Source organism: Amblyraja radiata, chromosome 9 (genome assembly GCF_010909765.2).
Source record: "Amblyraja radiata isolate CabotCenter1 chromosome 9, sAmbRad1.1.pri, whole genome shotgun sequence".
Classification (NCBI taxonomy): Eukaryota; Metazoa; Chordata; class Chondrichthyes; order Rajiformes; family Rajidae; genus Amblyraja; species Amblyraja radiata.
The window spans coordinates 19295064-19318954 of NC_045964.1; the positions used below are offsets into that span (position 1 = coordinate 19295064).

General features: G+C 44.0%; 1 protein-coding gene across 7 annotated transcripts in view; it reads right to left on the bottom strand.

Moving 5' to 3' along the window:
- The window catches only part of sipa1l1 (signal induced proliferation associated 1 like 1), a 358473-nt gene that overhangs the window by 173457 nt on the left and 161125 nt on the right, over positions 1–23891 (bottom strand). For all 7 annotated transcript variants that reach the window (XM_033026817.1, XM_033026813.1, XM_033026811.1 and 4 more), the window contains one exon: positions 14524–14598. The gene's annotated coding sequence lies outside the window, so the exon portion shown is untranslated. The remainder of the gene's footprint in view (positions 1–14523; positions 14599–23891) is intronic.

The following is a 23891-nucleotide window of genomic DNA, read 5'->3' on the forward strand; positions in this document are numbered from 1 at the left end:
TCAGCCAGCATCAGTGGAGGCAAAGGGATGGTTGACATTTTGGGTCGAAACCCTGAATCTGTGGCTATGCAGGGTCTCAACCTGAAATGTCAACCATCCCTTTGCTTCCATAGATGCTGCTAGGCTGCTTATTTTTTCTAGCAGTTTTATTGCTCCAGATTCCAGCATCTGCAGTCTCTCGAGTCTTCTTTCCAAAAGGCAGTGATGCGCATAAAAATTCAGTCACATAAGCCAGGAATAATGAGAAGTAACTGAAAGACAGGCAACATGTAGATGCTACTTGTCATTTAATGATTCAAAAATCATATTAAAAGTTTATTTTTCAACTGTCAATTGAAAGAATGAACAAAGACAAAGCAATTGTTACAGGCAGGTCCACAAGGACCAAACTTGTAATCAAATCTGTTAGCACCAGGCAATGGTGAAGGTTAATTGGCATTTTCCCCTTGGAATGAACTGCTGACAAAACAATGATTTCCTGCACCATAACATTACTGGCTGGTCTAATATATTTAGCATTTGATGCTTTAAGTGACTAAAATCCCATAAGTGACCATTTAAATTGTATTTACTTTGGGATGGGATAGATAATGGGAATGAGTTAGATATTAATCCAAATGGTTTTTAGTTACTAACATACGATGTTGAAGGTGATAAAATCAAAAGATTAACTTCAAACATATTAGTTAATCAAATAACATAAGCACTATCACCTACTTAAGGCTTGTTCTAGGTTGGAGAACAGTAATCAGAATAGAAACATAGAAACGTTGAAAATAAGTGCAGGAGGAGGCCATTCGGCCCTTCGAGCCAGCACCGCCATTCATTGCGATCATGGCTGATCGTCCCCAATCAATAACCCGTGCCTGCCTTCTCCCCATATCCCTTGATTCCATTAGCTCCTAGAGCTCTATCTAACTCCCAGAAGGGGAAAGTTATATAGCTTAGAAACAGGCTCTTTGGCCCAACAAATCCATGCCAGCCATCAATCACTACTTTACATTAACTCCACATTCTCCACACATTCCAATCAATTGATAGTGGTGGATGTATGCAACAAGCTGCCAGAGGAAGCAGTTGAAGTAAGGAGTATCCCAACGTTTAAGAAGTAGTTAGACAGGTACATCGATTGGACAGGTTTGGAGGGATATGGACCAAATGCTGGCAGGTGGAACTAGTGTAGCTGGGACATGTTGGCCAGTGTGGGCCGAAGGGCCTGTTTCCACACTGTATCACTCTATGACTCTGACTCTATATAGTGCATTCAGAAAGTATTCAGACCCCTTTATTTTTTACACATTTTGTTACGTTACAGCCTTATTCTAAAATGGATTAAAACATTTTTTTTATCATCAATCTACACACAATACCCCATAGTAAAAAAGCAAAAACAGGTGTTTTGAAATTTTTGCAAAGTAATTATTTGCACAGAAATAACGGACATATTACATTTACATAAGTATTCAGACCCTTTGCTATGACACTCAAAATTGAGCTTCAGTTCATCCTGTTTCCATTGATTATCCTTGAGATGTTTCTACAACTTGATTGGAGTCCACCAGTGGTAAATTAAATTGATTGGACATGATTTGGCAGTTGACAGTGCACGACAGAGCAAAAACAAAGCCACGAAGAGGAAGGAATTGTTCGTAGACCTCCGAGACAGGATTGTGTCGAGGCACAAATCTGGGGAAGGGTATAAAACAATTTCTGCAGCATTGCAGGTCCCGAAGAGCACAGTGGCCTTCGTCATTCTTAAACGGAAGAACTTTGGAACCACCAGGACTCTTCATAGAGCTGGCCGCCTGGCCAAACTTAGCAATCGGGAGAGAAGGGCCTTGGTCAGGGAGGTGACCAAGAACCCGATGGTCACTTTGACAGAGCTCCAGAGTTCCTCTGTGGTGATGGGAGAAATTTCCAGGAGGACAGCTATATCTGCAGCACTCCACCAATCAGGAGTTTATGGTAGAGTGGCCAGACAGAAGCCACTCCTCAGTAAAAGGCACGTGACCACCCGCTTGTAGTTTGCCAAAAGTCACCTAAAGGACACTCAGACCATGAACTCTTTGGAATTGAACTCTTTGCCCTGAATGCCAAGCATCACGTCTGGAGGAAACTCATCACCTGGCAAATACCATACCTATGGAGAAACATGGTGGTGACAGCATCATGTTGTGGGGATGTTTTTCAGGGGCAGGAACTGGGAGACTAGTCAGGATCGATGGAAAGATGAACGGAGCAAAGTACAGAGAGATCCTTGATGAAAACCTGCTCCAGAGCGTTCTGGACCTCAGACTGGGGTGGAGGTTCACCTTCCAACAGGACAACGACCCTAAGCACATAGCCAAGACAACGCAGGAGTGGCTTCGTGACAAGTCTGTGAATTTCCTTGAGTGGCCCAGCCAGAGCCCGGACTTGAACATGATCGAACATCTCTGGAGGGACCTGAAAATAGCTGTGCATCGACGCTCCCCATCCAACCTGAGGTTGAAAGGATCTGCAGAGAAGAGTGGGAGAAATCACCCAAATACACGTGTGCCAAGCTTGTAGCGTCATACCCAAAAAGACCTGAGGTTGTAATCGCTGCCAAAAGTGCCTCAACAAAGTACTGAGTAAAGGGGCTGAATACTTATGTAAATGTAATATTTCAGTTAATTCTTTTTAATTACTTTGCAACAATTTCTAAACACCTGTTTTGGCTTTTTTATGATGGGGTATTGTATGTAGATTGATGATAAAAAAATAAATAATTTAATCCATTTTAGAATAAGGCTGTAACGTAAAGAAATGTGGAAAAAGTGAAGGGGTCTCAATACTTTCTGAATGCACTGTATAACTCTCCCAGATTCTAACATTCAACTATACACTGGGGCCAGTGGAGATTTAACCTACGAACCCACTCATTGCTGGGATCTGAGAGGAAGCTGGAGCACCCAGGGGAAACCCATGCAGTCACAGGAAGAATGTGCAAACTTCATATGGCGAGCACCATGGGTCAGCGCTGAACTTGGGTCGCAGCAGCTCTGCAATCTGCATCACTCTGCTGCCAAGAAAATGATTGGAATGTAACTGAACCAGGGAACATTAACTGGATCCAATAGTCATGTGAAGCACAGTTGGGTCAAGAATCAGAATCCTCGCAACTTTTGGTTCAAAGCACTGCACTTAACATTACTGCAAATGATCACTTTGAAATAAACCATAATTTTCTTTGCAGCTGTTGATCAAGCAGAAGATGAAATAAGGAACTCAGAAAGAATTTACACCTAGGTAAAATTCACCTTTCGGAACACTATCTGGTAACTTACTGGACTAGTATTTGCTGGACATTAATAAACTATGTTTGTGGAAAATATGCAGAAACCACCAAATTGCAGCGGTCAAATAAACTGAGCCTAAAAGTAGGATTGCACCACTTGATAGCTCAAGTATGCATCTGTGAACCCATAACTGGTAATGTATCAAGTAAGGAGAAAGAAAAAAACCAGGACAGAGAAAAGTTAAAAAACTACCTTTTTATTGGTTTTTTTGGTAGTCTGATACTCCTAATGTCTGTAATTAATGTGGCTTTACCTTGACCACTAAGCTGAATTGAAAAGATGCAGTATGTCCCATGAAACAATACTCCACATGCTACCAGTATCACAATCTTGAATTGAAAGTTTCCAAAGAAAATAAATACTGGTTTTCATCATATCCAACACTAGTCTGAATTCTCATCACCTCCAATGATTCCTGTAGAATCTTTGCAACACAATTCAACAACTATGGCATGTGAACAACTATGACATGTAAGAAACGTCTTTAAAGCTTCATAAAATACAAAACAAACAAAAACACACACACTTTATTCATTATATATAAAACTTGCATTATCTATGACATTTCAAGTCAATGTAATCGTCATTACTAATATCATTCAGTATTTATGTCTTCTGTTTTGTGATCACCAATATTACCAATCAACTACTGTTTACTCCTTGAAGATTTCCATTGTACCAAAGTTGCATATGAATAAGGAATCCATGAAACCACATGGATATCCTGGATGAAGACAGCTTGCATGCATCAGATTCAGCAAAAAACATTTCTTATAAATATGCCTATGATTTGCTGTATCAAAGCAAGAGGAAAATCTAATTTTTGACCCGAAACTGACCAGATTGCTCTTGGCAATTGTGAGTACAATGGTGAACAATTTGTTTTCTGGCTGAGTGCCTCTCTGTCTTCTTCCATTTAAATGAGTCGTGTCAGCTGGGGCTTGGCTTGGCACTCTCATCCAAGTCAGAAAATTCCAATTTCAGCCACTACTCCAGAGAATTAAGCACAAAAATTTAAAGTGCACTTGTGAGTCCTACACCATTTTGAAGTACCATCTTTTGGATAGAGCATGCAGAAATAAGACTACATGGAATGTCAATTCAATTTAAAATCTACCTTATATTTTAAAGATCTCACTATACTCAAATTGACTGAATATTTCCAATGTTTCAAGGATTATACATCAAAAGGTGCAACATTGGCTACAAATAAATGACACTGAATAAATGCAATTATTTTGCTCATTACTCCCATCCCAGTCTTCACCTGACAAAAATTAAGATTGAGATTCCAACTTTTATATCCCTCAACTTGTGTGGTTCGGCACCGAGATGCAAAGTGGAGACAGACGTAAAGCCCACACCCTTTTGAAATGTAATATGAAGTTGTCCATGTTGGTAGAAAAGAAAGGCAGGTTTTATTAAATAAATGGGGAGAATTAAAAGTCTCTGTTTTATGTGCGGGTTCGGGGGAAACTTTTTTTTCCATTCTCTTACCTTGCCGGATATGCGATTGTTTTCCGGGTTATATCACTGGTCGCTCTGCGGCCTAACATTGTGGAGCTGGAGGCCTGCTCGGGACTGACTTTGAGCCCCACCGCGGGGCGCGGAACATTGGAGCCGATCCCTTGCCTGGAATTGCTCCAACCGCCGCCTGCAGACTTCAGCATCGAGGGCTCGCAGTCTCGAGAGAGACAGAGTCCAGAGCTCTAACGACATAGAAGGTTCGACAAGCCCCGACCTGGGGTCCGATCGCCGCCGCGGGGGAGCTGACATCCCTCCCCGATGCAGGAGCTTGATCGCCCCGACGAGGAGGCCCGCTGCCGGCACAAGGCCCCCAACCGCAGGAGAACAAAGAAGGGGAGAGATTGAACTTTTTTTCGCCTTCCATCACAGTGAGGAATGTAGAGGAGTCACTGTGGGGGATGTTTGTGTTAAAATGTATTTTGTGTGTTCTGTGATGTCTGCACCAGTGCGCCCTTCACCTCAGCGGGGCCACAGCGAGGCCCCGCCCACAAACGCCAGCGCAGAGCCACAGCAGCGACCCGGGTCTCACGGTAGGCTATGGTGTGGAGGCTCGACGCTGCCGCCAACCCCGTATGTTTCAGGGAAAAGCATCGGCAGATCTGCTGTAGAAGTGATCACGATCGGCACTTACAACCGGCTCTACGTCCGCGACCGTCATTCCGGCCACCGTTTCTTGGTGGATTCCGGTGCAATCGTCAGCATCCTCCCTCCGACCGGGAGTGACACTTGTGCTGGTAAGAGGGGCCCCGTGATCACTGCCATTAAGGGGAGCACCGTCCGAACGTACGGTACGTGGACCCTTGCACTTACTTTCGACTCCCGCCCGTGTGAGTGGACGTTTATTGTGGCGGACGTTGCTCAGCCGCTTTTGGGAGCCGACTTTCTCCCTCGTCATGGATTTACGGGGCGGTTGCATGACGCCGCGATCGGTCATCGGTTCATCTGCGCCGCGGACCCTGCCCCCACCCGACCAGCAGCTCAACGCCGTCGCCGAAGTCATTGGTCCTTACGCCGCCCTGCTCTCAAAGTTCCCTGAGCTCCGTACACCCAGTTTCCAGCGGCTCCTAAACACGGGGTCGTGCATCACATCCCCACCGAGGGCCCTCTGGTGCATGCGAATTTCAAATGATGGAGGACATGGGGATTGTTCGGCGGTCCGACAGCCCGTGGGCCTCCCGCTGCACATGGTCCTGAAAGCATCTGGGGGGTGGAGACCATGCAGGGATTACCGGTACCTGAACGCAATGACCACAGTGGACCGCTATCCAGTGCCTCATATGCAGGACTTCTCCTCCCACCTCGAAGGCGCCGCGTTCTTTTCCAAGGTTGACCTCTTCCGGGGTTACAACCAAATCCCCGTGCACCCCGACGACGTCCCGAAAACCGCCACGATCAGCCCGTTCGGCCGGTTCGAATGTCTTCGAATGCCTTTCGGATTAAAGAATACCACGCAGGCATTCCAGCGGCTGATGAACCAAGTCGGACAGGATCTGCCTTTCGTGTTCATTTATTTGGACGACATTCTCATCGCCAACGCCTCGCAAGCGGTGCACGTCACCCACCTCAGGTCTTTGTTTCAGCTAACACGGCCTCGCCATTAAATGCCAGTTTGCCTCCGCTCCATTTCCTTCCTGGGGCACAGTGTTACCCCACAAAGCATTACCCCGCTCCCCGTGAAGGTCGAAGCTATCCGGCAGTTCCCCAGGCCGCTCACCGTCAAGGGACGGCAGGAGTTTGTCGGCATGGTGAATTTTTATCACCGTTTCGTGCCTGTAGCTGCTGCCATTATGCGTCCCCTGTTCCGGTGCCTGGCGGGTAAACCGCGGGACCTCGCGTGGTCCGAGGAGGCGGACGCGGCTTTCGAGGGTGCCAAGGCAGCCCTGGCCAACGCTACCATGTAATGCACCCGCGCGCTTCCGCTCCTACCGCGCTCACCGTGGGCACCTCGGATGCTGTTGTAGGGGGTGTTCTGGAGCAGCTCGTTAACGGCCGTTGGCAGCCATTGCCAGCCATTGCCCTTTTTCAGTCGTCAGCTGCGGGCTCCAGAATGCAACTACAGCGCTTTCGACCGCGAGCTTCTGGCGCTGTACCTGGCCGTCAGGCATTTCAGGTATTTCCTCGAGGTTCACCGTGTTCATGGACCACAATCCCCTTACTTTCGCCCTGGGTAAGATCGCTGATCCGTGGCCCGCCCGTCAGCAGTGGCACCTGGCCTACATTTCGGAATTTACGACCGATGTCCGCCACGTCATGGGGAAACTTAACGTCGTTGCCGACGCTTTGTCCCGCCCTGCCATTCCCTCCGTTTCTGCCCTCGACCACGGTGTCGACTACAGCGAGCTGGCAACAGCGCAGCGGGTGGACGCAGGTATAGAAGCCTACCGCACCGCGGCTTTGGGCCTTCGGCTGGCCCGAAGTGCCTTGCGGAGCGGCAGGCAGCATGGTCCTGTGCGACGTCTCCACAGGTTGTGCCCGCCCTATTGTCCCCGTCAGTTGGAGACGGCGGGTTTTCGACGCCGTCCATGGCCTGGCTCAACCGTCCATACGGGCGACGTCCGCTCTGGTGGCGGCCAAGTTCGTCTGGCATGGGCTCCGTAAGCAGGTGGCTGCCTGGGCCCGCACCTGTGTCCCTTGTCAAACCTCCAAAGTCCAGCGGCACGTGCGGCTTCCCCGTGCTGGAGTTCGCAGTACCCGAGGGTAGGTTCCTGCATGTGCATGTCGACCTTGTAGGTCCTTTGCCACAGTCCCGCGGTGCCACGCACCTGCTTTCTATCGTGGACCGTTTCACGCGGTGACCAGAAGCGATCCCGCTTTCTAATACCTCCGCCGCGGCTTGCGCTCGGGCTATGGCGGTTCACTAGATAGCCAGGTTTGGGGTGCCCTCCAACATTTCCACCGACCGGGGGGCCCAGTTCACCTCATCCTTGTGGTCTGCCCTAGCCCCGCTCTATGGTGCCTGGTTACACCATACGACTGCCTCCACCCGCAGGCCAATGGAGCTGGACCAAAAGGTTCCTTCCGAACCTTAAGTCGGCGCTGAAATCTCGGCTAACGGGCCCGGACTGGTTGGACCAGCTGCCCTGGGTCCTCCTTGGTATACGCACCGCACCTAAGGAGGATTTGGCTGTTTCCTTGGCCAGGCTCGTGTACGGCTCGGCCTTGCCGGTGCCTGGGGATTTTCCTACCTGCCGCTCCGCGATCAGGTCGCATCAACCCCGGCACTGCTGGCCGGCCTTCGCGAGCGGGTGAGCACGTGGCCCCTTGTGCCCACTTCCAGGCACGCTTCGTCCGCAGTGCATGTGCCCGTGGCGTTACAACACGTGTGCCTATGTTTTCATCTGCAGTGACACTCACCACTCGCCATTACAACCGGGTCTATGAAGGGCCATTCCGGGTGCTGCGAGCCGGAGCGCCACTTTTACTGTGGACGTGGGAGGCCGGGAGGATGGTCGTCTCCAGTCGACCGTCTCAAACCCACCCACGTGGAGTGGACAGCCCGTGGTTGTTGCTGCTCCGCGACGTAGAGGTCGTCAACCGGCCGTCCCGCCCGTACTGTGTACGCCTGTTTCCTCCAATCCCGTTCTTCTGCTCTTTTGCCTGCCTCCGGTTTTGTTTCGCCGGCCCCCAATGTTATGCCCACCCGTCTTTGCGGTCCTCGCGTCCTCCCGACCCTGGTTGCCGGCCCCTTATGTTACGCCCGCCCCGTCTTCGCGGACCACGGGTTCTGGGTGGGGTCTTGTAGCGGGTATCTGCTGGTGCCGTGGTAGTCGAACCCTGCGGTCGGTTACCTTGTTCATGTGACTGTGGGAGGGGTTTGTTTTTCGCGCGGTTTTCTGGGCTAGACCCATTCATTGCTTCGACCACCAGTTGTGGTAAGATCTGTTTTGTGTTAGCTGTGTTTGATCTTGTTGTTTTCACTGCTTTGACAATAAAGCTCGTTTGGGAAAACAACTACCGTCTCGACTCGCTAAAATATTTTATCTAAATCTTTGCAAAATTTCATGTAGTTCTGAGACATGGGTCACGAAAGTTGATTTCTAGACGCATTTTTGATGCTCGGCCCACAGCCTAAACATATTGTCTTGTCGCTCCAGATTCAGGCATCTGCAGTCTTTTTTTGTCTGTACAATTGTTTACAGTTCTGATTTTGCATGCCAAGGAAGGATGTACTTGAAATAAAGAAAGGTCAGTGAAAGTTCAATAGACTAATTATTGGGCTGGATGGATGTTCCTACTGAGGAAGATGCACTTGCTTAAAGTTTAGAAGAATGAGAGATATCTCAATGAAACCTGCAAACTTCATACAGGTACATTTAGAGATGAGGTTTCCACTCAGTGTTTCCACTTCGAAGGAAATTACCCGAAATTACCCGAAATTCGGGAAATTCTTGTTGTCTTCGAGTAATTTTAGGGAAATGGAATAATTTCGGGAAAATTTCCTCATCCGGCCCGCAAAGTGGTGTAAAGGTAATACACACAACACTGCACTGTCAGTTTAACGTGGAAATTTAAACAAAGAGCTGTTGGCTGCAGCGCCATGAGTTTTAAATATCGCTCTACCGGCTGCAGCGTTATCAGCTTTAAACATAGCGCTATGGGTCACAGACTGTTCGGGAAAATGCTCCTATAACAATGAGTAGAATTCTCTTTCTCAGTGGAAGTTGAGCCTTTGATTATTTTTCAGGCAGTGGTAGAATTCTGGATAAGCCTAGTGGTGAAAAGTTACCAGTGGGCAGTGGGATTGCAGTTACATTAGGATTGGCCTTGATTTTACAGAACGGTGGGTCTGAAGGGGCCGAGAGGGAGAGAAGGAGAGAGGGAGGGGAGGGAGAGGAGAGGGGAGGGAGAGTGGGGGAAGGAGGGAGGGAGAGAGGGAGGGAGGGAGAGGGAGCAAGAGAGGGGGGAGAGAGGGGGGGGAGGCAATAAGAGGGAGGGGGAGAAAAATGGAAGGGGGAGAGAGAGGAAAAGAGAGAGAGGGAGGGAGAGAGAGAGGGGAGAGGGAGAGGGGAGGGGGAGGGGGAGGGGGGGGGGGAGGGGGAGGGGGAGGGGAGGGGGAGGGGGAGGGGGAGGGGGAGGGGGAGGGGGAGGGGGAGGGGGAGGGGGAGGGGGGGGGGGGGGGGGAGGGGGAGGGGAGGGGGAGAGGGAGAGGGAGAGGGAGAGGGAGAGGGAGAGGGAGAGGGAGAGGGAGAGGGAGAGGGAGAGGGAGAGGGAGAGGGAGAGGGAGAGGGAGAGGGAGAGGGAGAGGGGGAAGGAGGGAGGGAGGGAGGGAGGGAGGGAGGGAGGGAGGGAGGGAGGGAGGGAGGGAGGGAGGGAGGGAGAGAGATGGAGGGAGGGAGAGAGATGGAGGGAGGGAGAGAGATGGAGAGAGAGAGAGAGGGAAGGAGAGAGAGGGAGAGGGAGAGAGAGAGAGGGAGGGGGGAGGGAGGGAGTGAGGGAAGAGGGAGGGAGGGAAGGGGAGGGAAGGAGGGAGGAGGGAGGGAGGGAGGGAGGGAGGGAGAGGGAGCAGAGACTGAGACACATGAGAGCAGATTGATAAAACGAAGACAACGAAAGCTGTTGGAGGCAATGAAAGCTGCCTTGCATAACACTGTACAAGTGAGTAACAGAAGCAGGCAGATACTGTGCAGTTACATAGATCGGTTTTGCCTTGTTCTTCTTTGTGTTGTTAACGTGTGCCCACGAAAAAACCCAACAACAAATAGCATGCAGGAAGCATTTTTGAAAATTTCAGGACATACCATCAAATTCCAGGAAATTTGGGTTTCTATTTAAGGATTTTTTTTGAGGTGTAGAAGCACTGTTTCCACTGGTTGGGACATTATGGAACCAATGCAATTTCAAGTAAGAGAATGGCCATTCAAGATGATTTGACAGGAAATATCTTCACCTAGAGAGAAGTGAATCTGTGGAATTATATACCCAAGAGGACTTTGGAGACAAGGTGGATGATTTATATTCAAGGCAGTGTTCAATCGCTTTTCAATATAAATGCATATGTGGTTAGTTAAGGAAGGGGACGCTGAGGTAGAAGATCTGCCATGAACTAACTCAGTAGTGGAGCAAGCTTGAAGAACTTAATAGTCTACTCTGGCTCCTTAAATTTTTTATTCACGTGCAAATGATCAAATGAAAAATAACGCCAAGATTCATGGAATGGCTCTGTCAATCAACTAGCCCAGTGTATAGAAAAAGCTGTCCCTTTCCTCTCAAATTACTTCCCCATGCAAATTTTCAATTGCATTCTATACATGTTCGAGAGAAAACATGATCTCTATTCAGGGACCATATCTGTCCACTCATAGCTCACTGCTCCTCAGCCAAGCATGTTAAGATATTGACAATTTTTGAAACAAACTCAGGATGCAGCCTTGCAAGTGGGACAAGTCTGTTGCGTAGACTGATTTTTATGGTTCAATATTCAAGACCACTTCTGTCGGCAATTTCTCATTCCCATTAAAACTTGGAATGCAACTTTGGCTGCATTTGTCTTATGAGCACAAACATCAAGCAGATAGCCTTGTATATGGAATACATTATATTCCAGCTGCTTCATCTTCCTGCAATTTAGAAGATGTAAGACTGAACTGTGTCCCTGGAGAATAAATTGGGCTATAAGCTGCCAAATAAACTTACCAACCAGTGAATAAGTGAATAGGAGTAAATGTCATGAAGAAATATCAGTTTGAATCTCGCTGCTCGGAGGGTGGATAAATAAGTTACATCTGGTGTACATTTAGTTGGCTGCTTTGGGGGGGAGGGGTTGGTTGGTGGTAGTGATGATGGGCATTAAGTCCTGTAAAAGTGAGTCCACTCCAACCTGTTAATTTTCCTAATCAATTCAACCGTGTTAAACTAAGAATTGCAGGAAGAAGTGGGTAACAAAAAAACTTACATGGTTATGTCAGAACGCAAACCATATTTCAAACGAGAATCAGAGCCATAGAGCAGAGAAACACACCCTTCGAATAAATTACATATATCGGGCATCAAATACTTATATACTCAAATACTAATCATATTTTCTAACATTTAGCCTGTAGCCTTCTATGCAACGGCACTTCAGGTACCCTCCAAATATTTTAAACTGAGAGAATTTGCCCCCAGTTTGCCCTTAATTTCAGATTACAATCGCTCTCAGGATGAAGAAATTCTCCTTGAAATTCCCTCCAAATCTATCACTTAACTAAAACCCAGAGTGCCCTCCATAATGTTTGGGACAAAGACCCATCACTTATTTATTTGACCTCCGCTTACAAAGCTTGATAATTATCCTGGATCGATTCATGTCTCAAGTTTAGATTCAACCGATCTCTCAGAATGTTTTTGCAGTATCAACACAAATTCACGTTGCGTTTGATTTAGTTTAGAAATACAGCGTGGAAACAGCCCCCCCCCCCCCCCACGCAATCACATGGAGAATGTATAAACTTTGTACAGACTGCACCCAAGGCCAGGATCGAACCCAGGTCTCCAGCACTGTAAGGCAGCAAATCTACCGCTGCGCCATTGTGCCACCCTTATGCACAAGGGCAAATGCATAACTAAGGTGAAGCACAAGTACAATGAAAATCTTGCTTGCAGCAGCAGCACAGGCACATAGACTCGACAACACACAAGAATATTAATCACGTTTAAATTCTGCATGACAGTAAAAGAAAAAAAGTCAAGACATAATTCGAAAGTTATGCCAGTGAAAACGGTGATTTTCTTGCCAAGGAATTGCCAATGAGTGTTCCATGGCCAAGTTAAGGTTATGGTTCTACAGGTCAGTTCAAAAATCTGATGTTTGCAGGAAAGTAGGTGTTCAGGGGTCTTGTGGTGTGGGATTTCGGGTTTCCACACCTTCTGCGAAGAGATGTTGGAGGCCCTTAATGATTAATGCCGCCTTATTGAGGCAGTACTCATGTAGATGTTTCAATGGTAGGGAGGGCTGTGCTTGTAATGGACTTAGCTAGCTATCTCTCCCTGCAGCCTCTTAAGCCCCTGTGCATTGGAATTAGCATACAAGGTCATAATGCAACCGATCAGCATACTTTCTAAAGTGCATCTCTAGAAAATTGTTAACATTATTAGGGGACATGCGTAATCTCTTTAAACTTCAAAGAAAGGAGTGGTGTTGGTGCACCTTCTTCCTGGTTACATCTGCATGCTGGGCCGGGGACAAGTCATCCAAGACTTTGGCACCCACTCGTTAAAGTTCTGTATTGGGGTAACCTTGATGCTATTGGAAAGAAACTTGCCAATGTTGATTGGAGTAGGTTGTTTGCAGGTAGACATCTACAAATTGGGATGCCTATAAAAGTGTGATGGTGAGAGTTCACAGCATGCATGTTTCTGTTAAAGTCAAGTACAAGGCAGGTGGGAATAAGGAAGCTTGGATGATGAGAGATATTGAAGTTCTCGTCAGAAAAAAGGGAAGGTAAAGGCAGGTGGGATCAAGTGTATCCCCAGAGCAGTTTAGGAGACTGAGGAATACACTTAAGAAATAAATCAGGTGGGCAAAAGGTGGGAAAGAGAAGATTAAAGATAATCCATGTCCTCCTCTCTCTGATGGGGGTTCTGTGAGACCCTCTCCCATTGCTCTACCTCTGTGATTCCTGCTGCTTCTTTGCTCTAGGACCAGATTCTGACCCGGACTCGCTACATCAGCCAAGTCTGTTTTCTCAATATCTGCACTGGTTCTTGATTTCTCGACTGAGTAAAAGAATGCGCATCTACCCTATCTATTCCCTCATCATTGTGCACTCCAAGGAATAAAGTCCTAGTCTTCCCAACCTCTGCCTATTGGCGTATGTCGCAAACAGTGTTAATAGGCAAGACAAGCAAGGTTGAGTAGAATTGCTTCCAATAAGACTAAGTATATCCTCTTACTGACCACTGTTTGTTCTTGAATGTTGCTGTTTACTGTACAATTGTGTTACACTTGGACTCCACCTCCTTGGTGTAGCATCTGATAAAATAAATGACCCAATAGGAACTGCACCCAAAACATCACTGCTGCAAGGCATGCTGCACCTGGCAACATAAACACTTATTTTTCTTATCTAGAGATAGTGCAAGAATGCTTAGAAAACACACCTGTTATATCACTAAGTGGTGAAAGGCTAACCAGATTATCTCATGGTTCTACTGACTGCAACATTTGATGTATAGTTGCTGTAATAAAGTTCTATAACAGGAAACAGGACTCAAATAATTGCACAAGAATCCACAGCTACTGGCAAAGTACTGCAGTGCAGCAATTACACTGTTAAAAGGAGGTACAAATGAATGAGGAACCCAACTCGCATTGTGCAAGCCTCCCAAGGCTTCAACATGACATCTCCCCCTGATCTGTGACATTTCCCACTGTTTGGATACCGCACTCCCAGAGAGTTGTGAAGCTGCAGCTGTGTTTGTTTCCTGTTACTACCAAATCTATTGTAGGGTCAGCCTGGCTGTCCTTCTACACCGCACTGATAATGACATTTCGGTTGTTTTGCTCGTTCATTAACAAAGTGCCTATTCAGTTACATTGCTTTTCAAAGTAGTTAGCTCTTTCATCGTTTCACCCCTAGTTACCATAGTAACAGGCTGGGATGCGTTTTAAAAATCTGCAGTTTTGAGTTTCACTTATTTAATCTGTAAAGGTGAATGAGTCATTTGGCAAAACTGCAAAAATAAGTGGAAAACTTACTGTACTTTTTTTTTTCTTCTTTCCGGCTTAGCCTTCCTGTTGCCAGCTCAGGTTTGGTAACACTTCATGAAGAACCTAAATACAAACAATGAAAAGGAATTAAAGAACAATAAATTCTGGAAATCTCAAATAAACATGACAATATCGAACACAAACAGACCAGAAATACATTTCAGACACATGATGCATTGCTTCATCTAGAACTTATTTGTTTCTATTTTTAGAAACAATGGCCACACTATTTTCTCTCAAGCTTGCAGGATTTTTGTTTAAATGTGAAAATCCCTCTGGGATCCCCATGGAAAATCACCAATGTACTTCAGAAATAAGAGTAAAAGTTGGAAGCTCTTCTGCTGATCCCTTCCCCATATCCTCAGAAACCATCTTGAAAGCCTTCCAGTGATGCAACGCAAACACAACGGCCAGCACTACACCACCTCAGCCATCTTTGCCCTTTATCCTCAGGCTCAGCTGTTTTCCTTTGTAGACATTATGGTGCTTTAAGATACTTGCCATGGGCGAGAAATTACATTGTTTGATTCTGTTCAGGGTGCACACCAGTTCGAGGAACAATCATCTCATTTACTTGATGCATGGGCAGCATGTTGGCACCAGTGATGCTGCTGCTGCACAATGGTGGTAATTAGAGTTTGAATCTAACCTCAGGTGTTGAATATGTGTGGGATTTACACATGGTCCTTGTGACTGTAAATTTGCCCTTGATGCTCTGGTTTCCTCCCACATCCCCAAATCATGATGGTAGTTTAACTGACTACTGCAAATTATCCTTCTTGCAGGTGGGTGGCAGGAGAATCAGAGAAAATGTCATAGACATATGAGAGAGAACAGTTTACAAGGAAATACGTGGGGGGATGGGATTGAGAATGACAATGTTCCAAGAGCCAGTGTAGACTCCATATAATGGCCTACACAATCTTACAGAATGTGCTTTCTTTTACAGCGAGTATCGCAAGCCTATCAATTTAATGAAAAAACGTATAATGCAGGAACTGAAAGACAGTAACCCCTCTTCAGCAAATGGTAACAACTCAGATCAATTGTGATTACATAGAATTTAACGTTGAGAGAAAACATAATTGCTATCTGCAACACAATTATCAGTGAGTTACTAAAGTGCTGATTTAATGTGTTCTGTACATGGCACTCACTCTGCATCTGTCAGCAAGATTTAGTGCATCTGGATAATAACCCAGGCTCTGAATCAAACAAGTTTAATTACTGATGACATAATCATTGAAAGATTATGCTGCTTATTTCACCGACAAATGGGATGGACACCAGAGATCAGGGCAAATTAAATAGAAAACAAAATGGAAAAGTTTAGGAGATGCATTAATAAGAATCAGCTTCCTGCAGGTTTTAACAGTCACAAAAAAGTGCTAAAATTTCTTGCATGAAAGGTATAGAAAATAAATGCCAATGCATTATAATTATAAAAAAACGTGAACAATACATTGTTTGCACAAATGAACTTTCCTCTCATTTCTATGACGTTTGCAAAATGCACAGACTGTATTAACAACAGTGACTCAAAAATTAAGCAAAGTCCTACAGAAGGCATAAAGTAGGAAATCAATATGTCAATGTTCATTGACATGAAAGAAGGTCCTAGTTCCTTCAGTACTTATTTTAGCACATCAATTACAATTTGCCAAGTTAAACTCTTTGGAATTACTAATCCATTTGAAATAATGATTGCGTTAAAGTAGCTCGACAAGAGCACAAAGTAAATGTGTTAACATTTTAATGTAGACAAAACAAAACACCATTCCCTGGAGTGTCACAGGGAACCGATAGCTTGTGCAAATTCCAATAAACATGGCTGCATATATTACTGGTGTATTACCTATTATACTGGTGACTGATTATGAAAGATGTTAAAAACAGGAAACTACTTGTTAAGCCTGGTGAAAATCAGAAAAGGAAGCAGCCACCCCTTTCGAAAACCAGTAGTCACAACCAGTAAATTGCGGACGGCAAAAGGATCACAGAGCAAGAATAATTCAGGTCTGTTTTGAAGTGACAGGCGGTAACGAGTGGACCATTGCAAGGATCAGTGCTTCAGTCCCAGCTATGTACACACCATAACAATGATTTTGGTAAATAAATCACCGGTGACAGGGAAAACCTAAGTTACATCAATTTCAAAAAGTGTCTTTAAACATAAGTTGCACATGAAAGCTTGGCTTTTGCTGGTGGAAATAAAAACGTGGTTTTTAGGATAACAAGTTTTCTAAAAATACACAAATATTCCTTGACTGCTCCAAGAAAACTCCTTTACTCTAAGTAAATACATCGGGGAGATCCAAGACAAGGTGATATGTAGTTTAGTTTAGAAATACAGCATGGAAACTTTGGCCCTTTGGCACACCCAGTCCATGCCGACCAACGATCCCCACACATTAACACAAGCCTACACACACTTGGGACAATTTACACATATCAAGTGTACAAACCTAAGCCAATTAACCTACAAACCTGTACATCTTTGGAGTGTGGGAGGAAACCGAAGATCTTGGAGAAAACCCACGCAGGTCACGGCGAAAACGTACAAATTCCGTACAGACAGCAGAGTCTGGATCTAACCCATGTCTGTGCTCTGCAAGTGCTGTAAGGCAGCAACTCTACGGCTGCTCCACTGTGCTGTAGTTCTATCATACTCACTCGGGACAAATTTACAGAAGTTAATTAACCAACAAGAGTCAAGAGTGTTTTATTGTCAACCTTTACACATTTGTCAAATGTGTACAAACCTGTAAACATTTGGAATGTGGGAGAAAACCGGAGCACCGAGAGATAACCCATGCAGTCGCAGGGAGAACGTACAAACTCTGTACAGACAGCACCCGTAGTCAGGTTCGAACCCTGGTCTCTGATGCTATAAGGCAGCAACTCCACTGCTGCGCCACTGTGCTCCTGTGGGGCAAAATAACCCGGAACCAAAGAAAAAATATTGCTCACTGCAGTTAAAGATTAATCCGTTTAAATGAATGGGCTTTGAATTTCTGCTTGGAACTTGGTTGATGGTGCACTGCCAAATTTTTAACTAGAGTTCAGCAAATCAATGAACATACCAATTTGGTCAACATAAATTTACGAAAAATGCCACATCATTTATGGTATGTTAACCTGGAGTTAAAATGTGAATTAGAGGTGTTGGCATGGTGATCATCTAACATCTACTCCTACGTTAAATGTTTGTGCCAGATCTGCAGTGCCCTTCATGAGTACTGAACATCGGTGTTACTTGCTCTCTGCAGTATGATAAATATTGGTACATCAGCAGCTGTGGAAAGGGAAAAGAATTGTCCACACTCAAGGAGTTGGCCTTTTTTGAGTTCCCCTATTCTCTGTAGCAAAATGTATTACTGAGGGCAATACTGAGATGGTAATAGCAATCACAAAGACCTACCCAGAATTTTGCTGAATCAGGCCACTAATCCGATTTAAAAAGGGAGAGAGAAAACAAGGAACTGTGGACTGGGTAAGCCAATATCAGAAGTAGAGAAAATGCTAGAGTAAATTATCACAGTTGGACACTTAGAAACAGGATTAGATAAAGTCAACATTGATTTATGGAAGGGAAATGGTGTTTGACAATCCTTTGGTTTAATTGAGAATATAACTGGTAGAATCAATAAGGGAGAATCGATGGATGTGATGTATTTGGATTGTTAGAATACCATTTGATAAAGTTGCAGATAGGAGGTTAATGTAAAAAAAATAAAGCACATTGTCAATATTCATACATTTACAACCCACCTTAACCCACTTAGATTACAACCCAGAGGTATGAATATTGATTTCTGACCAACTCTTGCTTTTCCTCTCTCTCCATCCTTCCTCCCATCCTAGTTCTCTGACCAGTCTGACCATCCCTGATTACATTTTATCTTTGTATGCTTCATTGTCAGCTTCCCCTAGCCAACAATGATCTATTCTACATTTTCCTTGAGCTTCATTCCCTTTGATGTCTCGTTTTCACACCTTATGCTTCCATATCTCTGTGACTCCCTCTCCCCTGACTCTCAATCTGGAGGAGGGTCTCAACCCGAAATGTCATCCGTTCGTTCTATTCAGAGATGCTGCCTGCCCTGCTGAGCTACTCCAGCATTTTATCTTCACTACTATGGTGGCAGTGAGTTTCCTCTCCCCCTCGCTTTTAGTAATTGTTCTTTTTTTTAAATTAGTCTTAACTGCTTTTGATGATATTCATTACAATACTGTGGAGGTATAGTTACATATCTAGTGTTTTTTAATTTATTTTCTGACAAAATTAGGCAAGGACAAAATTAACTGTGGACATCAAAAAAATCAGAACTTATTCATTGCCTGGCAAAAGTCTGCACTTGCCTCTAAGGGTGTGCATGATAGTGCACCAAGTCAATTACTAGAATGGTGGGTATCTCATGGTGAAAGAGTGGGTCAACTGGATTGAGAATGGAGTTTAGAAGAATGAGAGGTGATCTCATTGAAAGCATACAAAATTCTGCCCAATAGGCAAGATGCTAGTGGTATGTTTACCCCTGGCTCACAATCTCAGCATAAGGAGCAAGACACCTAGAACTGAGATGAGGAGAAACCTCTCCACTCAAGAAGTGGTGAAAAAATGGAATTTTTCCATCATGGAACACTATGGCGACGAGATACCTAATATATTTCATAAAGCAAATAGATTATTAGAAATTTAAATCAAAATCTAGTCGGAAATCTGTAAACGAAATACAGGGCAACACATCTGAATGAGTGCAAAAGCATTGTAGATGAGAATGCCATTCACCAACTTGGATCTTATATTAAAGATGGCCGCATACATTGACCCTTTCCCATCTAATCCTCACGAGGTGAGACAGTGGAGTGTTAATACAAACTGATGAATTCATAAGCAGTTATCCTTCACCAAGCAATTATACTCATTTAAAAAAATCAAGCACTGCATGTGTTTTGCATTTGAGGCACAGGGTAACACACCTACGTCCCTGATCTCATTGGTAAAAGGAATGCTGTGCAGACTTCACAAATCTTTTTTTATGGGTTTTGCATATAAAAATATCCAATGGACTATTCTGATAATCTCTTCAATTACCTAATTTTGCCTTAAAAATGATCCAGGTATTTTCTCAAGTTGTATAAAATGTACTTAGTAGGTCTTAATTTCAACGTGGCATATTTCCTCCAGCTTGCTCAAAAAACAAAAAACAAAATTGTTTGTTTACTTGCATACATCCTATATTACAACCCCTCCCTCCAACATGTTCATTGAACCATTTAAAGAAGAATGCTGAAGAATATGTGGGCAGGTGAGAAGAGGATTGCTTACTAAAATTACAACTCAGAAAAAAACATTAGATTCATTGATTAAAACCTCTCACAGTCCAATTAAAACTGATTAAATCATCGTGCAATTAGTTTGGAAAAGATGCCTTGTTGTTTCAGTGAGATCCTATCTTTCCCATTTGACTTGAGCATATGTATAATCACAATCAATCACAATAATACTTTATTAGCCAAGTATGTTTTGCAACATACGAGGAATGGTTGGGTCAGGGTCAGAAACAGTGACAAAACGAACCCAAAGACACGCAAAACTATTCTAAAACAACAGGCATTATAAACCCAGAGAAATTAACGTTGAGTTATCAACCAGATCCCTGTTGCCAAACCCCAAACTGAATCAATGTTTAATAATGACTAAACTCATTTTATTGAGCAACATAATTTACTGTGTTATTGTGTTGATATAAGTAGTAATACAGCTGAAAATAAAGGCTTATGTAATAGTGAGGACAACTGCAAAAAAGGATTATGTTCCAACAAATTTATTTGCGGTTTCCAATCAAATGTGTGAATAATTTACAGTTCCATAAATATGCAGGCTAGCAATGTCTTGTCATAAACAAATGTAGAGGATTATACAACCATGTTAAATAAATAATCCCCACACACTATCCTGATGCTGAAAAGTCACCTTGTAACTACGACAGCAGAATCTCCTACCACCATATTAATAGTTCGTTCACATTAATACACCAATTATTAACCCAACTGCCTCCTTCATTCATTTGAATGTGAATCTTCCATTGGTTATCACAGAAACAGACAAATCAGGTCACCTTCATCAGAGATATAGTCATACAGCACAGAAACAGGCCCTTTAACCAACTTGTCCATGCCGACTATTTAAGCTTGTCCCATTTGCCCAACATCCCTCAAATCTTTCCTATCATGTACCTACCTGTCCAAGTGCTTGTTATTGTGCCTGCCTCAATTACTTCCTCTGCCAGTTCATTCCCTATACCTACCACCTTCTGCGTGTAAAAGTTGCCGCTCAGGTTCCTATTAAATCTTTCCCCTCTCATCTTAAACTCATGTCCTCTGGTTCTTGATTCCCCTAACCTGGTCAATCGAACAAGTGCCTTTAGTCATGAGTCACTAGGCATCTCATTATGAAATCAATAACTCTGTATAAACACATCCATTCACTTCCACGCTCAGTAACAGGTTGTCACTATATGGACTGCAGTGTATCCGGGATGCAAAGGACTACATTTTAACTTAAGAGTTGTTGTTAAGTTGTATACAATGTTATAGTAAAGCAGAAAACCCCCCACAAAATCATGAAGTGGGTGGCTGGAAAAATAAATTTAAAAAGCAAGTCATAAATAGGGTGAACATATTTACATGACACATTTATACGGTAGGGGCAGCATGTTAGAGTAATTTAGTGAATTAGTATAGTTTAGAGATACAGTGCGGAAACAGGCCCTTCAGCCCACCAGGTCCCTGTACATTAACACTATCCAACACACACCAGGGACAATTTACACATTTCTACCGCTCGACCGCTGCACCACTGTGGCCTCCTTAAATCGAGTTAATGTTAGCTAATAGAGCTGATTTAAATAGAGTAAATGCTTTGCTACACTATCCCATCATTGCAGGAATCAGAAACAAAATACGAGAAAGCACTAGTTGCTGTGCTGTTATCTTGGGAAATTGCCTCTTCTAGGTCAGCCCCAGTGAGCTAAATGAGCAATGATAACCAATCGTTGCATATGTAGATGCATTTGGGAAGAAGAGGGGGTGAGATAATTAAATGGAACCAAAGAGTGCATGAAGAGACTAATGCCTTAAGAATGCTTAGAGGAAGGGAATTTCAGCTCTGTAGTAGCATTATTGATACTACATGAAAACAGGCCTCCCCTCCTCCCACCACTGAGTCCAAGCTGACCATCAAGAATACATTTATATTAATCCAATATTCGTCCATTTTTCTATTCTCCCCACAATCATGAACTTCCCCCAGATTCTCCCACGCTTGCCTACAGACTGGAACCAATTTACAGTCGCCTATTAACCTGTAGATCTTTGGGACGTGAGAAGAAACAGGAGCACCTGGAGGAAACCCTTGCAGTGTATACCAACCTTGAAGTGTACACCAACTCCACAGAGAGCACCCAATATCAGGATTGAACCTGGTCCTCTGGAATTGTCTGGCTCTACTGAGCCGCCTCCAATGATGGGGGCAATGCAGAAAAAGGTTTGATTAGTTGGAAGGCAAGAAAAGGAGAAAGGCGAAGGAAAGAAGCGAGTTTAATGTATAGACATGGTTATAGTCAGCAGAAGGCATAACATCCCCAAGTATATGAAAAGTTTTCATCCAAAGCTATCACGTTGGTGAAATCGGCACACAATGTCTGTGCCGACCATGATGCCAAAGAGAATCTGAAGTAAGCATTGCGAGAGCAGCACTCATCCAGAAAAATGGCAGTATTCCATATTCAGAACCTTATCAATGATGGTACTGGAGCATGGCAACTCTTTGCATGCTTGTCTTAGAAGAAGATTACTATCATCCGATACAATTGCTCTATTCTGAAGTGTCTTTTCTACCTGTAAATCCAGCAACATTTCCAATTGCTCTAATGATATTCTAACGATATTCTGTATTTTTCCCTTTGTTCCACCTATTGAACTTAAGTTCGGCTTGACTGTATTTATCTATAGTATTATCTGATTTGATTAGATAGCATGAGAAACTAAGTTTTCACTGCACTTCGGTACACATAACAATAATAAACTTAAACCTCTCAAAACCTATCATCCCACAGCAACGGGCATAAGGAAATACAGCGGTAGCAGTTCTGATCAGTGAAGGGAAGGTTAGGGCACATTTTGGAAACTGAGATTGAAGTGGGGGAGAATTCCAGTCAAGCAAAAGATGAAGGAAAAATGATCCAGAAAGATGTTGATAACTCAATAAGGTGAAAGCAATAAAGAAACAGTTCTGCTGCCCAGACGAGCTTTGAAACAGAATGCGTCTGTGGAGATAATGGCAGAGGTTGAGACATTAATTTGATATAGCCTGACCTTGCACATTTATCTCCGGATGTGGCGAGCTGTGGTTTGAGGTGATGATTATCATCGAGTTTTTACACCATTAAAGTGGCCACATTATTTTGGTCAAATGCAGTTAAAAATCACACAGAAGTTAGCATTATTGCACAGTGAAACGATAAATTCAGTATTTTTAACCTAACAATAGATTAGTACAAGTGTACCACACCATCACCATGAGAAAGAAAGAAAAAAAAACAAGCCTTTCCTCAAACTCTCCGTCATTTGCCTTTCACTTTAAATTTGTGTACCTTGCCCTTTGAACCAACAGCTGATGGAAACAGCTAACAGTTTCTCTATTTTACCCCCTATCTAAACCCATGATCCTGTACACCTCTATTAAAACTATAAAATCTCTTCTTAATCTCCTTTACGACAGCCAGTAAAGAAACAAACCTCTCCCAAATAACCTTGCAATTGAAATCCCTCATCATTGGAACTATTTTACTAAATCTTTTTGTCCCCTCGCCAGACCTCCTTATCCTTCCGAGAGTGTGGTGATACAATACTCCAGCTGTGGTCTATACCACAAGTGTACTATAAAGACTCTAAATAATCACAATGCGTTTCGTACTAAGTGATAAAGTTCAAATCTTTTAATGAAAAGCTGTGATACAGAATGATAATCAGCAAACATAATAAATTAATTAATTGTATCCAAATGTGCAGGATTTGATCAGGATTAAATGTATTTCCTGCACCCTGCAAAACAGTTGTGTCAGAACAGACACGCATTCTCCACAATGCAAGCTTTCGCTGTCAGGTTCACATCGTTGCTCCAGCCACGAAAACAGTAAACTTAGTGTTTCCGTTCTTTCATCTTTGTGAATAACACAGGATGCTGACTAAATTGAATGTGCAAACTAATTACAGCTTCCACTTGCTCGTATGGTGGCATTTCAAAATAATGACTTAAATTTTCCTCTGGGATAAGACAAAGCAACTAAAAC